The 12,021-nt window shown below is 37.9% G+C and overlaps 1 pseudogene; it reads right to left on the bottom strand.

The window, feature by feature from the left end:
• The window catches only part of LOC139738799 (uncharacterized), a 126,687-nt pseudogene that overhangs the window by 59,422 nt on the left and 55,244 nt on the right, over positions 1 to 12,021 (bottom strand).

Below are 12,021 nucleotides of genomic sequence, written 5' to 3'. Positions count from 1 at the left end.
ACCAATAATGGAACTTAAATACATACATGATATTGTTCTTTTCACTGCGACGATCACTGAAAGTACATGTAGGCTAACAGTACTGTATGGATTTTTCACTTTTGCTATTTTGAGAGAAATATCAGAATGTTAGTGGATTTCAAGGGGTGAGTGAGAAAAAACTTCTACCTTGCTAGAACCTTGGAGAAAGAAGTCAAACTCAATGGGTATACATGAATAGTCTCTTAGAATCTAATCAGTCTCATCATACTCCACATAATCATGGTATGGAGGGCTACTTTCAATCTCGACACAGCAGAGTTTTTGGTAAAGACAAGAGGATATGAACAAAGAAAAAATAATGCATTGCAACTGGAGGCGGGAGGGTATGCAAGGCTGTCATGAACACGCGATGTGATCAGCAAGACTCCTCCCTTGTCAATTTGTCAGTCAGTTGCAAGACTCCTCCCTATTCTCCATACATGTTGTAATACATTTCTAATACCTCTCTCAATGTGACCGATTTCAAGAATATCTCAGAAAGAAAATATTAACTACCGAATACTGCATTTCCTATCAGGTCTACAAGAAAATTGCAAAGAATTCCAAACAAATGTAACTACTGGCCTCTTATTTGCGTCAAATATCTGCTGATTGATTGGAAGCACTTGAGGGGAAAAAATGAAATGGCTGATATTTTGATTTGATTTGTTTTGATTTCTATTCCTTTTTGCACTAGAATATAACAGAAAGCCAATCGAACAAAGTTCTTGAGTAATACCTTAACAGTGAATTACAAGGACATTGGTTGATGAATAAAATGAAGTGAATAAAATTGTTTTTCTTAATAGTGCAAAACGATTTCGAGCAAGTGTCTTTACATGTTAGATAAAATTACAATTTTACGTACCAGCTGTTAAAAAAGACAATTACACATATCTATGAGCAATAAGAATGCAGGTGACCATTATCGTAAGCACAGAGGACAATAGAATCGCTTTGTTTTGGATATCCCTGCCATTTCAAAACCAATTTTCATCAAATAAGCATTGAATTCCTCTTCGAATTATATCCAGGCCCCCTACCTTCATATTTCTTTAGAGGTTCGTCATTATGTAATACACACACGGAGAACTGAAGCCCCATCGCATACAAAACCCTATCATCCCCCATATGATTTACTTTATTCTAGTATACAGGTTTAGATGCACACTGTCATTAAAGACAAAAAAAAAACATAGAAAGGTTGCTCTAACAGGTGGGATGCCTCCTAATGTAGGTCTGTAGTGCATCATGACGATGTTAGACATCACATGGCTAGCGGGAAAAAAAATTAGTAACATTCAAAATTATTATCCATGGTTCATTTCCTTCATATGGCATGTAGGCCTATAGATATACTGTATATCAGCATATCTTGCGATGTCCTTGTAATCCTCAGATGTTTGCACTTTTAGACGGGTTGTATAGAAGTAAGCGCATGCATCTTTCATTCTAATCCAGACAGGTTTGGCGTGATCCCTGATCAATTCTTCCATGACGTACTGGTGCTGGTAAAAAGAAATGATTACACAAGGAAAACAAATCAGTTGGCTTTCCAATACAATGGACTTAACTGCTCCCATAGATTCTGAAAATGAATGGATAGCAAAGAAGTTGACTGAATCCATAAGCAAGTTCAAATTAAAAGGAATGACAGAATCCCTTCATCACATTAGCACTTTAATAGTGTCTCGCGTCAGTGTTTACTTACTTTGATGAATTTTCTGGAAATAATTCAAGTCTTTGTTGTTGTTGTTGCTTCTTTCTTATTCATCATCATTATCAAGCAGAGTTACGACCATTACTGTATCATTTGTCTCTTGGGTGAAGATTTTCACATCTGTAATTTACACTTTCAACAATATTTGCAATAAATCAATTTTTCATATTCATTTTAGCTAATGGATTGGATTCAGGAGTCTGGAGTAGGTAATCCCCCCCCCAAAAAAAAAAAAAAAAAACCAAAGCAAAACAAACAAACAAACAAACAGAAGAACTTAAAGCATCTAAAATCTGCATTTTGTAGAAACTCATTTACATGCCCTTTAAGTACTTGTATATATTATTCATTGATTTGGCTCTGCAATTTTGAGTACATGTACTTACTTGATTTCCACTTTCCACATGGGTAGTATACAGTGATGTACTATCCCCAGTTGATTTACTCTGCTGACTGCACCATTCCTCGTTCTCTGCCAGCAGAGGTAATGTCTTGCAGAATTTAAGCAGTCATCAGGACATCATCGTCACCCACTTTGGTGCCATCGGCATCCCTTTCCAAGACATCCTAATGGGCTTTACATTCAATTTTCACCACCTGTTGAGTTATGAAGAATTTACAGGGAATAAAACTGAATTTCACTCAAAATATAGTCACTAACCCATCGTCATTCACATGAAAGATACTTCATAACTTCGTAAAATTAAAGATACAGTGAGTTTACCCGCTAGGCCGAGTTTACCCATAACTACGGTACCGGTAATCTATAGAGTGTAGGAATATTGTAACGTTAACAACACTAACACGTTACAGTTAGAGCGTTCCCCGTTCTAACGTTAGATTTAGAAATAGAAAACTAAAACAAACGAGCAAAATCTTTCAGGGCGTAGCCTATTTCTACGCCTACTACAGTTTTACATTAAATGAGGGCAATTTTGCAATAAATCTTGTTATTCACCGACTTAGCAGACTTAGTAGACTTACCGCTTTCATGCAGGCCGGCCAGGCTAGAACTTTATCGCTTCGACGCCATCTTAGCTGGATCCGCTCTAGTGCAGTATTAGTACGTACGACAGTACAGTCAGTCAGTGCACTGCAGCAGCGCAGTCGATCGAGTCGTAAGGACAGTGTAGTGGACGATACCAAGCCAGCCTCGAACGAATGCGCACGTACTGTAGGCCTACGCACATCACGCTGCTAGGGCAGCGTCAGCCAGCCAATCAGATAGATCCATCCGTACAGGACGTACGCGCACATCTCCTTTCCCGCCAATTGTGCATTGATTATGGTCATAATTATGCATAGCACGAGTGTGCGCTAGAAGCGCACGCACAGGGCACCACTGCGTGCGTTGTGGCCGCGGCCGTCATGTCACATGCGCTGCTGACTTGTAGAGTACTGAGTAGCACAGTGTTTATGTTAAACACGTGCGGTGTTTAGAACGTGTTTACGAGGCGTTCTAAATGTAAACGCGTCTGTTTACCCTGACAGTAGAAGTGTTTAGGCCTAACCAACAAACATTTGGGTAATGCCCTAAACCATGAACGAAATTATTAACAAAGGCAACTCCCATTTTTTTCTAGCAGTTAGAATATAGAACTGTACATGCGAAACCAAAATATAAATTTATTACAGTTGTATTACATATTTTTAGGTTATCCTTTTTCCTTATTGATTAGGCATTTCCATGAAAGGCCTAAAACATGAATTGTTTCATAGTGCATCTTGATGTCGTAACAGTTTCCACTTTCTCGTGATAAAAGGAAACTAGAAATTGCAATTTACACACCATTTCCAACACTTCTTCATATATATGGACATAGCCAGAATAAACACTCCAACTAAACACTCCAAGCTAAACACTTTAACTCTCAATACTTTACACGTGCTATACACACCGGGTGTTTAGATGTTAAACAAAGTGTTTAGATTTTTAACACTGTGTTTAGTTCATAAACATGTCGCATGTCGCATTTTTTACAGTGTACGAGTACAAAAAATGAGAAAGTTGGACCGTAATGAGGTGACAATCACCTACTTGCATCAATCCTAGTGAAGAGGTCGAACTGCTCGTCTCTCTTGGGTTCTCTGTAGTTATCCAGAGTGTAGATGCTCACATTAGTCCAGATGCAAACCGGTCGCTGGTCGTTCTGCGCTGCCGACATGAAAGGCGGGATGTATTTCATGAATTCGTTGAAGATAAACGACCGACACTTGAACGATGTCTCCTGCGGAGCGAAAGGGTAATAAAAATGATTAAACGTCTTCATTTAGTCAACTTTTTCTTAATAACACTCATGACACCAGAAGTTATTATAATGAGGATGAAAATGCTAAGGGTATTTTATAATCACTTCTTTAAGTAGGAGTTGTATATAGTGCTATAGTAACTGCTAATAATCATACATTTATTGCAAACATTATTATCATCATCATCATCATCATCAAAAACATGATTAGGCTCTATGCCACCCTGATTAACTACTTCAGTGTTCACACTTCGCCTCAAGAGTAACCATTTCTATCATTTAACTAGAACTGCCTGGTACTCGTTTTAAGGGACATCAAAGTTAGATTGCGCGGATGGAAGTTGTCCGGGAGTAACTGTTTAGAGAATTGTAGTCCTTAACCCATTGCATGACTTACTTGTAGGCAGTTGAGGGCGCATTCCTCTACCGTGACAATGTCGCTACCCTTGTATTCGTTGTATGGCCACAGACGATAATTAATTGTTGTCCCCAGAAGACGCGAGAAGTTGGATAATGTATTGTCCTGGCCTGAGAACAGAATATTGAATGCGGACACAGCTTTGAAGATGAGTTATTGGAAGAACACTTTGATGCTGCGGACAGTAAGTGACATTCTAATTCCACAATTATGCTCGGAAGACGTGATTAAAACGAAATGCAGGTAATGGGGCCCTAATAATAGACATTCAAGTTAGTATTCGATTGTTCTTATTTGTCACCTGCTTATATCCAAATCATGGCTGACTTCGATACAAAAATAAAGTAAGATTAGAGTAAAAGAGAATATGCAACATAATAATGACAATCATGATCAACAATACAGCGTGTGTTACAATTTGTAATAATGACAGGCTAGATATAGAATACACACATACACACAAACACACACACACACACACGCGCGCGCACAAACACACACAAGTACATGGTAAATTACATACTCTTTCTTTTCTTTTCTTTTTTTTCTCTTTTCTTTCATTTCTGTCTTTCCTTTTGTGTCTGAGTAGAACCGCAAATTAATATAAAGTACAAAGCACAAAGCTAAAGATACAAATCAATAAAGGAATCATCAATTCCATAACAACAATGTCACTAATAGGACGACATGATGAGAAAAAGGCGACATCGCACACTGTAACTGCACGTTAAAAAAGAGGAAACAATGCAGGGGCCCGCCATCATAAGCAGAACTTGAGTTGGATGGGACCCTATCGAATACATTAACATTACCATGTCGTTACCTGTACAGTTGCACTACGCTACCGTACATTTTCTGAGGGAAAGGTGACAAATTGTGAAATAACAAGTAATTGTTCACGTGTGCAGGTAGGTTTTTGGGAGTGTGGTTTAGGCAAAGTTGCTGTATAGCTATTGAATTAAAAATGAAAAGCGATCTCGACTGCCGGTCATGTGAATCTGACATAGTATCCCCCTCGGTGCTCATTTTCCCTCGACTATCTATGCTAATAAATTTGAAAGTTTTACAAACTTATTCTTTGTGTTCAGTCGCTTTCAAAGTACAAATACCACTCGAATCAAATGAATTCGCACGATGAAATTCTAGAATAAAATTAATTCAATTTTGTACAAGCAATTTGAAAAAGAGGTTGCCTCAGCAAACGAGACAATAAAATGATATTCTGCGAGTAGTGCTTCTAGATTTCGTTACTGGCAGGCCATTGAAAAGATATGGCAGATAGGCGGCTCTATTTCGACGTGACATTTCATTCCAGCAGTCGTTTTTATCAGTTGTCGTTGAGTAGCACGGTGTGCCCGCCGAGTGATGCACTTGAATGGAAATATCATGTGCTCGAGTGCTGAGGTGACATTACACTTTGCCATTATCTGCATGGCCGACTTACGGTATCGCGCCACAAGAGGGCGTTGGGATACTCGTATAAGACTATGATGGCAGCTGTACAGTAAGTGTGTGTAGCCTACTCACATTGTGGGATGGGACAGAAGTCCCACGACACCGAACTATCGTCATAGAAGTAGCACCACGGACGTTCCTGGTTGTCGGGATTACGACAGAAATTGTTCGTCAGTCCTTTTCCATGCGTGGACATGAAAAAAAAAAAAAGAAAGTAAAAGTATTCAAGCGATTATACAGAGAAAAGATGTGGTTTTTTTTGGGGGGGGGTAGGGGTGCACAAATGGGTGAAACGATATAATTTCAGACGAATAATCCGTTTTATTTATTCAAGATTTCATGCGTGTTCACAAAATAGGAATGCATACAAATGTATGCAAGACAACTTAGTACATCTCATATAGCCAAGACAGAATATATACAATAAGTATACATTGATAAGAAGCAGTTACAGGATAGTATACAACTCCACTAAGAGAGCTACATTATTCAAGGTAACGAGCACGCAAAGGAATTGCAACATAAACTTAAAGCTTGAAAATCGTTGCAACCCCCGTGCATACAATCTATATGCTTGCAAATAGTTTAAATGATACTTGATAGGAGTTGGGGGGGGGGGGTATTTACAAAGAGAGCATGGGAACATGAGGGGGAAAGAAGAAATGCAAGTGTGGTGCCTATTTGTCCTGTCGGACATTGACAAGAGAGAGCAAGAAAAAGTTTAAAGTGTCAAGCCATTATAAGCGAATTATACTGATTAAATTTCTCATAAATCCCATTCAAGTGTCGATTTCAGGGGAAATATATGATCACAGCAAGTTTAATAGTTAATAGTATCTAGGAGTTCAGCGTGAAGCTGATAATAGAATATGTTCCAGTAGGTATTCCCGTATCATGTACTCATTGATAGATGTTTCGACTAGTTTACACTAAAGTAATGCAATATCGAATTTACTACCTCATGACTACCGAATTCACCTGTTCATTATTCGACCTGGCATTAAAATTAAAGTGATTGGCATTCGGTTATCAATTATATAAATGAATCATGAATGTTTCAAAATAATAAAAAGCCATTCTCCTTTCTCCAACCACTTGAATTTCGAGCACGTAGTGTATATTGAACACTTCTAAAACTGATGGACAGTCTTGCTGAAATCCTGCTCCATCACTGGAGGAGAAAAAAAAAACATGTCCGCACGGAATCGGTATCTCATTTTTTTCAATAAATTATTGTTTTCTTTTTAATGAGCTCAAAGCTTAATCTAAGAATTCTAAATATTCTTTAAAGAAAGTGCCACTATAATCGCATTGGAAAGGCACTTACTAGGAAATGACTGGCTCAACATCCTAATTCAATTACATGTATTCGACTTATAGGGGGTGAGTGAAAGAAACAGATTTGTACCCGCTCACCTGCGTTAGGATGTGTGGAAAGATTGACCGGCTGTTCGCCCACATCCGACCAGTATAGACAGCGGTGTCCCGTCTCAGTGAACATGGCCATGTCCCTGTATTCAGTCCCGTTCCCGAACATACAACCAGCGTGGGCTTCACACAAGAACGGACAGGCAGGTAAATACAAGCCAGTATAGTATTGTTTGTTATCAGCGGCAGTGGCGTATCTAGGGGGGGGCAAGGGGGGCACGTGCCCCGGGCGCCACTCTTTGGGGGCGCCGAAAACGAAAAAAAAAAGAGAAAAAAAAAACGAAGAAGAAAAAGAAAAAAAGAAGGGAAAAAAGAAGAAGAAGAAGAAGAAGAAGAAGAAAAAAAAAAAAACTCGCCCGGACCGGGAAGGAGGGAGAATGGGGGTGTGGGGGTGGGGGGGGGGGGGGGAGAAAACCAAATCAAACAAGATGAAAACAAAAAAAATGACAATGTTTATTGTGTTCACACAGGAATTCCATGTTTTGTAAGCTGAAATTTCGGCTCGCTCGTTGCGCTCGCTCGCCAAAATTCATATAAAGAGAAAAAAGAAGATAAGAACAAAACGTGATGATGACGCGGACAAAATGACAATGTATATTGTGTTCACACATGCCATCGTTAGAAAGCAAAATGTTACACGGAGCAGCGGCTGCAATTTTATTTCTTTCGTTCTGAAGCGATCGCCTTTTGGATCAAACGAGGGCGCCAAAGGTGTCGAACATACGGGGGGGGGGGGCGCAAAAAACCAAATCAAACAAGATAAGAATAAAACGTATAATGATGACGCGAAAATATACAAATTTCGGCTCACTCGCGCGTACTAATTTAGAGTATTTTATTTCAAGTCCTCAGTTTGTTGGTATAAATCGTTATCTAGGCCTATAAGGCCGTCACCATTAATTTTCTTGATTAGAATTGTAAGATTTAATAAGCGAAAAATGACAAGAAAACCATGTTTTGTAAGCTGAAATACAAAAATTTTCGGCTCGCTCGCTGCGCTCGCTCGCCAAAATATATCTAAATTTATTACATTTAAATCACCCTCATCTATAAGGCCGTCACTATATCTTTATTAGAATTGTAAGATTTAATAAGCAAAAAATGACAATAATTCCATGTTTTGTAAGCTGAAATACATAAATTTTCGGCTCGCTCGCTGCGCTCGCTCGCTAAGATTTCTCAAAAAAAAAAAAAGAGATAAGAACAAAACGTGATGATGGCGCGGAAATACACAAATTTCGGCTCACTCGTGCGTACTAATTTGGAGTATTTTTTTTCAAGTCCTCAGTTTGTTGGTATAAATCGTTATCTGTAAGGCCGTCACCATTAATTTTCTTGATTAGAATTGTAAGATTTAATAAGCAAAAAATGACAAGAATTCCATGTTTTGTAAGCTGAAATACAAAAAAATTTTCGGCTCGCTCGCTGCGCTCGCTCGCCAAAATTTATCACAAAAAAAAGATAAAAACAAAACGTGATGATGACGCGGAAATATACAAAAATTTTCGGCTCGCTCGCTGCGCTCGCTCGCCAAAATTTATCTAAATTTATTACATTTAAATCACCCTTAAAAGACCCCTTTTAAATAATTGAAAAAGCATATCATGTAGACTTTTTTTTTAAAGTCCCTACCGGGATGGGGTTGGGTTTGAACACTTTTTCAGAAATTAGGGGCGCAATTTTTGCGCTTGCCCCGGGCGCCGTTTTCCCTAGATACGCCACTGATCAGCGGTAAATTACAACTCATGCCGCCTGTCGGCTTCTAAAGTCAGCCAACCTCACCAACATCTATACTAGAGTACGCACGTATAGATGCAGGCATGCACCTTTCCAAACAGGCGCACGTACTTTCAAAATCTATGACATGATTTTTATTTTGATGAGTAGCAACCTCTATGCGCAGAGAATGATTCATGTCCTTCAATGCAAACGCCTTAACTGGATTTTAACTGAAATGTAATTAAGATATTAGAAATCAGATTTTTTTTCCTGCGACATAACGCTTTTGACCATCCGAGATGTTAGCAACGCATACCGTACACATTTTATTCTGAAACTAATTCGTTGACAAACAAATTTACTGTAGAATTTGAATTGAAATCTCATAGTCGGAGTTTATAGAGAGATATCAATACACACCTGTACGTAATAGAATAGTGCGATTTCTTCTTTTTTTGAAAGGAAGGTGAAGGGCCATTTGTCATCAAAAACAATTTACCTCAACGTTGGTTCTGAAACTATCTTGCCTTCAACAATATTAACAAGAAATGGAAAAAATGAGGTTTATTGTTCTCTACTGTCACATCAATAGTGCTTTAAGAAATTTCAAGCCACCCGAGTATCGCAATACAATGTAACTTCATGTTATCATGCTCGTTATCTGACACTATAAGTTAGAAAGGCTATTGATAGTCTTTTCTCTTTCTGTTCATATCGTACTTCAAAGAGCCTGATATAGGAAAATATCCCAATGGTGTTGACTTTACTACAAGAATTGGCAAAGAATCTATTAACTACAAAGTAAGTCTATTTCAGGCCAACCTTATTACCCATTAGCCCTGTCCATCACCTTACAAAATGAATCAAGAACAAAGATTGAAATAGGGTCATGGGAGATCACGATCTCCTTTCCGAAATTCGTTGCTAGAAGCGATGAGGACATTTCTAGACACCCATGCTTGCGAAAATTGGGTGCCTCGTTTCGGTGTCACGTGACCTACATGGGTTTTAAGTAACCCTTCAAGTCAATACCATTTTACTTTCTATTCCCGTACAAATCAAGAGAGTATTTGGGCCGTTATTCACCAATTTTAGAGCTGCGGTTGTATATTCATCTAATTATATCGCGTCTAAAAACCATTAGTACGTCAAAGAAACTAGGTAAACAGAATCGCTAGCCCCTCGAAAAATAGAGTGATTTCTCAGCGACAGGGTTGCCAGTCATGCCATGAAACACATGGACTTATTCTACTTTACCTTACTCTTTTCTCCAGTTTCATATAAAAATAACAATTTGATTGTATTTTAAATGTATATTAAGTATGAATGATTCGTCATCGGAAAGAAATGTGACAAAATTATCAAATATCAATCAATTTCCTTGATTTATTGTGATATACAGTTGTATCATTCCCCCCCCCCTCACGCTAAGCGTTCCACTAACATAAGATATGTCATAGGGTATGTCATATATACGTCCCACTTTATTTCCAAACTACATGAATGAGAAGTGAGAAAGCTGGTTACCAAACAAAAAGAACTGGAACATAAATCGACAATTAAGAATAGATGCACATTATATTTATAGTGCAAGAAATTGGGCATTTTAACACAAGAGCTCAACGAAAAAAAAAAACAATGCAACATACATGACATAGAAACGTATAAGTTTATAGAAACCGGCAAGATTTAAACATCTACATTGCTGGAAAATAAAACAAAATGGGCATGTGATTATCATAGAGGTCTGGGCTAGTAAGTGTCTTGATAATGGATATCATTTACACTCGTCATTAATTTTAGGTTAATGTTTTATTCTAAGAATATAAGTATATACATGTGAAGACTGTGAAAGATTTGTGTGAGGAATGGTGTATTGGTATGTGTGGAGGAACACATCGTATTCACTGTAGGAATTTTCGTTGGGCAGACTATTATTAAAGGCTTCCCAAAGATTTATAACGTCATTATCGCTCCTATTTTTAATGTCGAAGATAAAAGCTGTTTAAATTTATCACAATTCATTTGTAATACAAATACAGAATTTTAACGTGAAAACATTTAATATGTCGCGTGTTTAATTCAGAGTGATCGTTCTTCACCGGGATTTATGCAGCTTAACTTATACAGCTATAGAGCTATAATGTTTGCTCAGATGCATTCTGTACGTTTCCGTTCGCTTCTTCGGTGCATTACAAGCAGAGTGTATCCATTGATATAATTAATTTGTTTGTTGTTGCTGTTTGTTTGTTTGTTTGTTTGTTTGTTTGTTTGTTTGTTTGTTTGTTTGTTTAAAGTAGGCCTACTTTTCATAGTTTGTGACTTGATTGCAGGGATTTCAGTCAAGGAGCCGACCAACCTTGAACTTGCATTATCCCAATCAATACAGTTTTGAATTTAGCGACAAGGTTACCACCGGGAATTGAATAATGGAGGCGTATTAGTACTCCTCTGCAGTGTTATTTCTTCTTCTTCTTTTTCTTCTTACCATCGCATGGAGGGATGCTACAGCTGATGAAGTAGGTAGTATTATGTTCCACCTGGTTAATAACGCACTGAGGTGTAGTCGAGTCTGGTCCGATGAACCGGCAAAAATTCTCCTCAAGGTCCAGCTCGGCAACTAATATTATTGAACGAAGCGAGAGACAGAGAGAGTTTATAATCACACACACACATATATATATATATATATATATATATATATATATATATATATATATGTATATATATATAAGACAGTATAGTATTCCACTGGTCTGACGTAGCTTCTTTCTCTTTCCTTTATTTTGTTCTCAAGCTTTCGGCCATGTAGGCCTTCATTAGGATCTAAACAAACAAAAACACAGAATGACATAGTGTGCTATTGCCAGTGATATTGTAATAACATATCTTATATTAAACAATATCTGAACAAAATAAAGGAAGAGAAAGAAGAAACTACGTCTGACCAGTGGAATACTATACTGTCTTACGCCTATAAAATGTCTCCACCACCTGGAAGTTTAAAAGTT

This window comes from Diadema antillarum, unplaced genomic scaffold, assembly GCF_040938485.1.
Source record: "Diadema antillarum isolate AM-2024a unplaced genomic scaffold, OU_Dant_1.0 seq00000768_RagTag, whole genome shotgun sequence".
NCBI classification, from domain to species: Eukaryota; Metazoa; Echinodermata; class Echinoidea; order Diadematoida; family Diadematidae; genus Diadema; species Diadema antillarum.
This window is presented reverse-complemented; position numbering and strand designations above follow the sequence as displayed.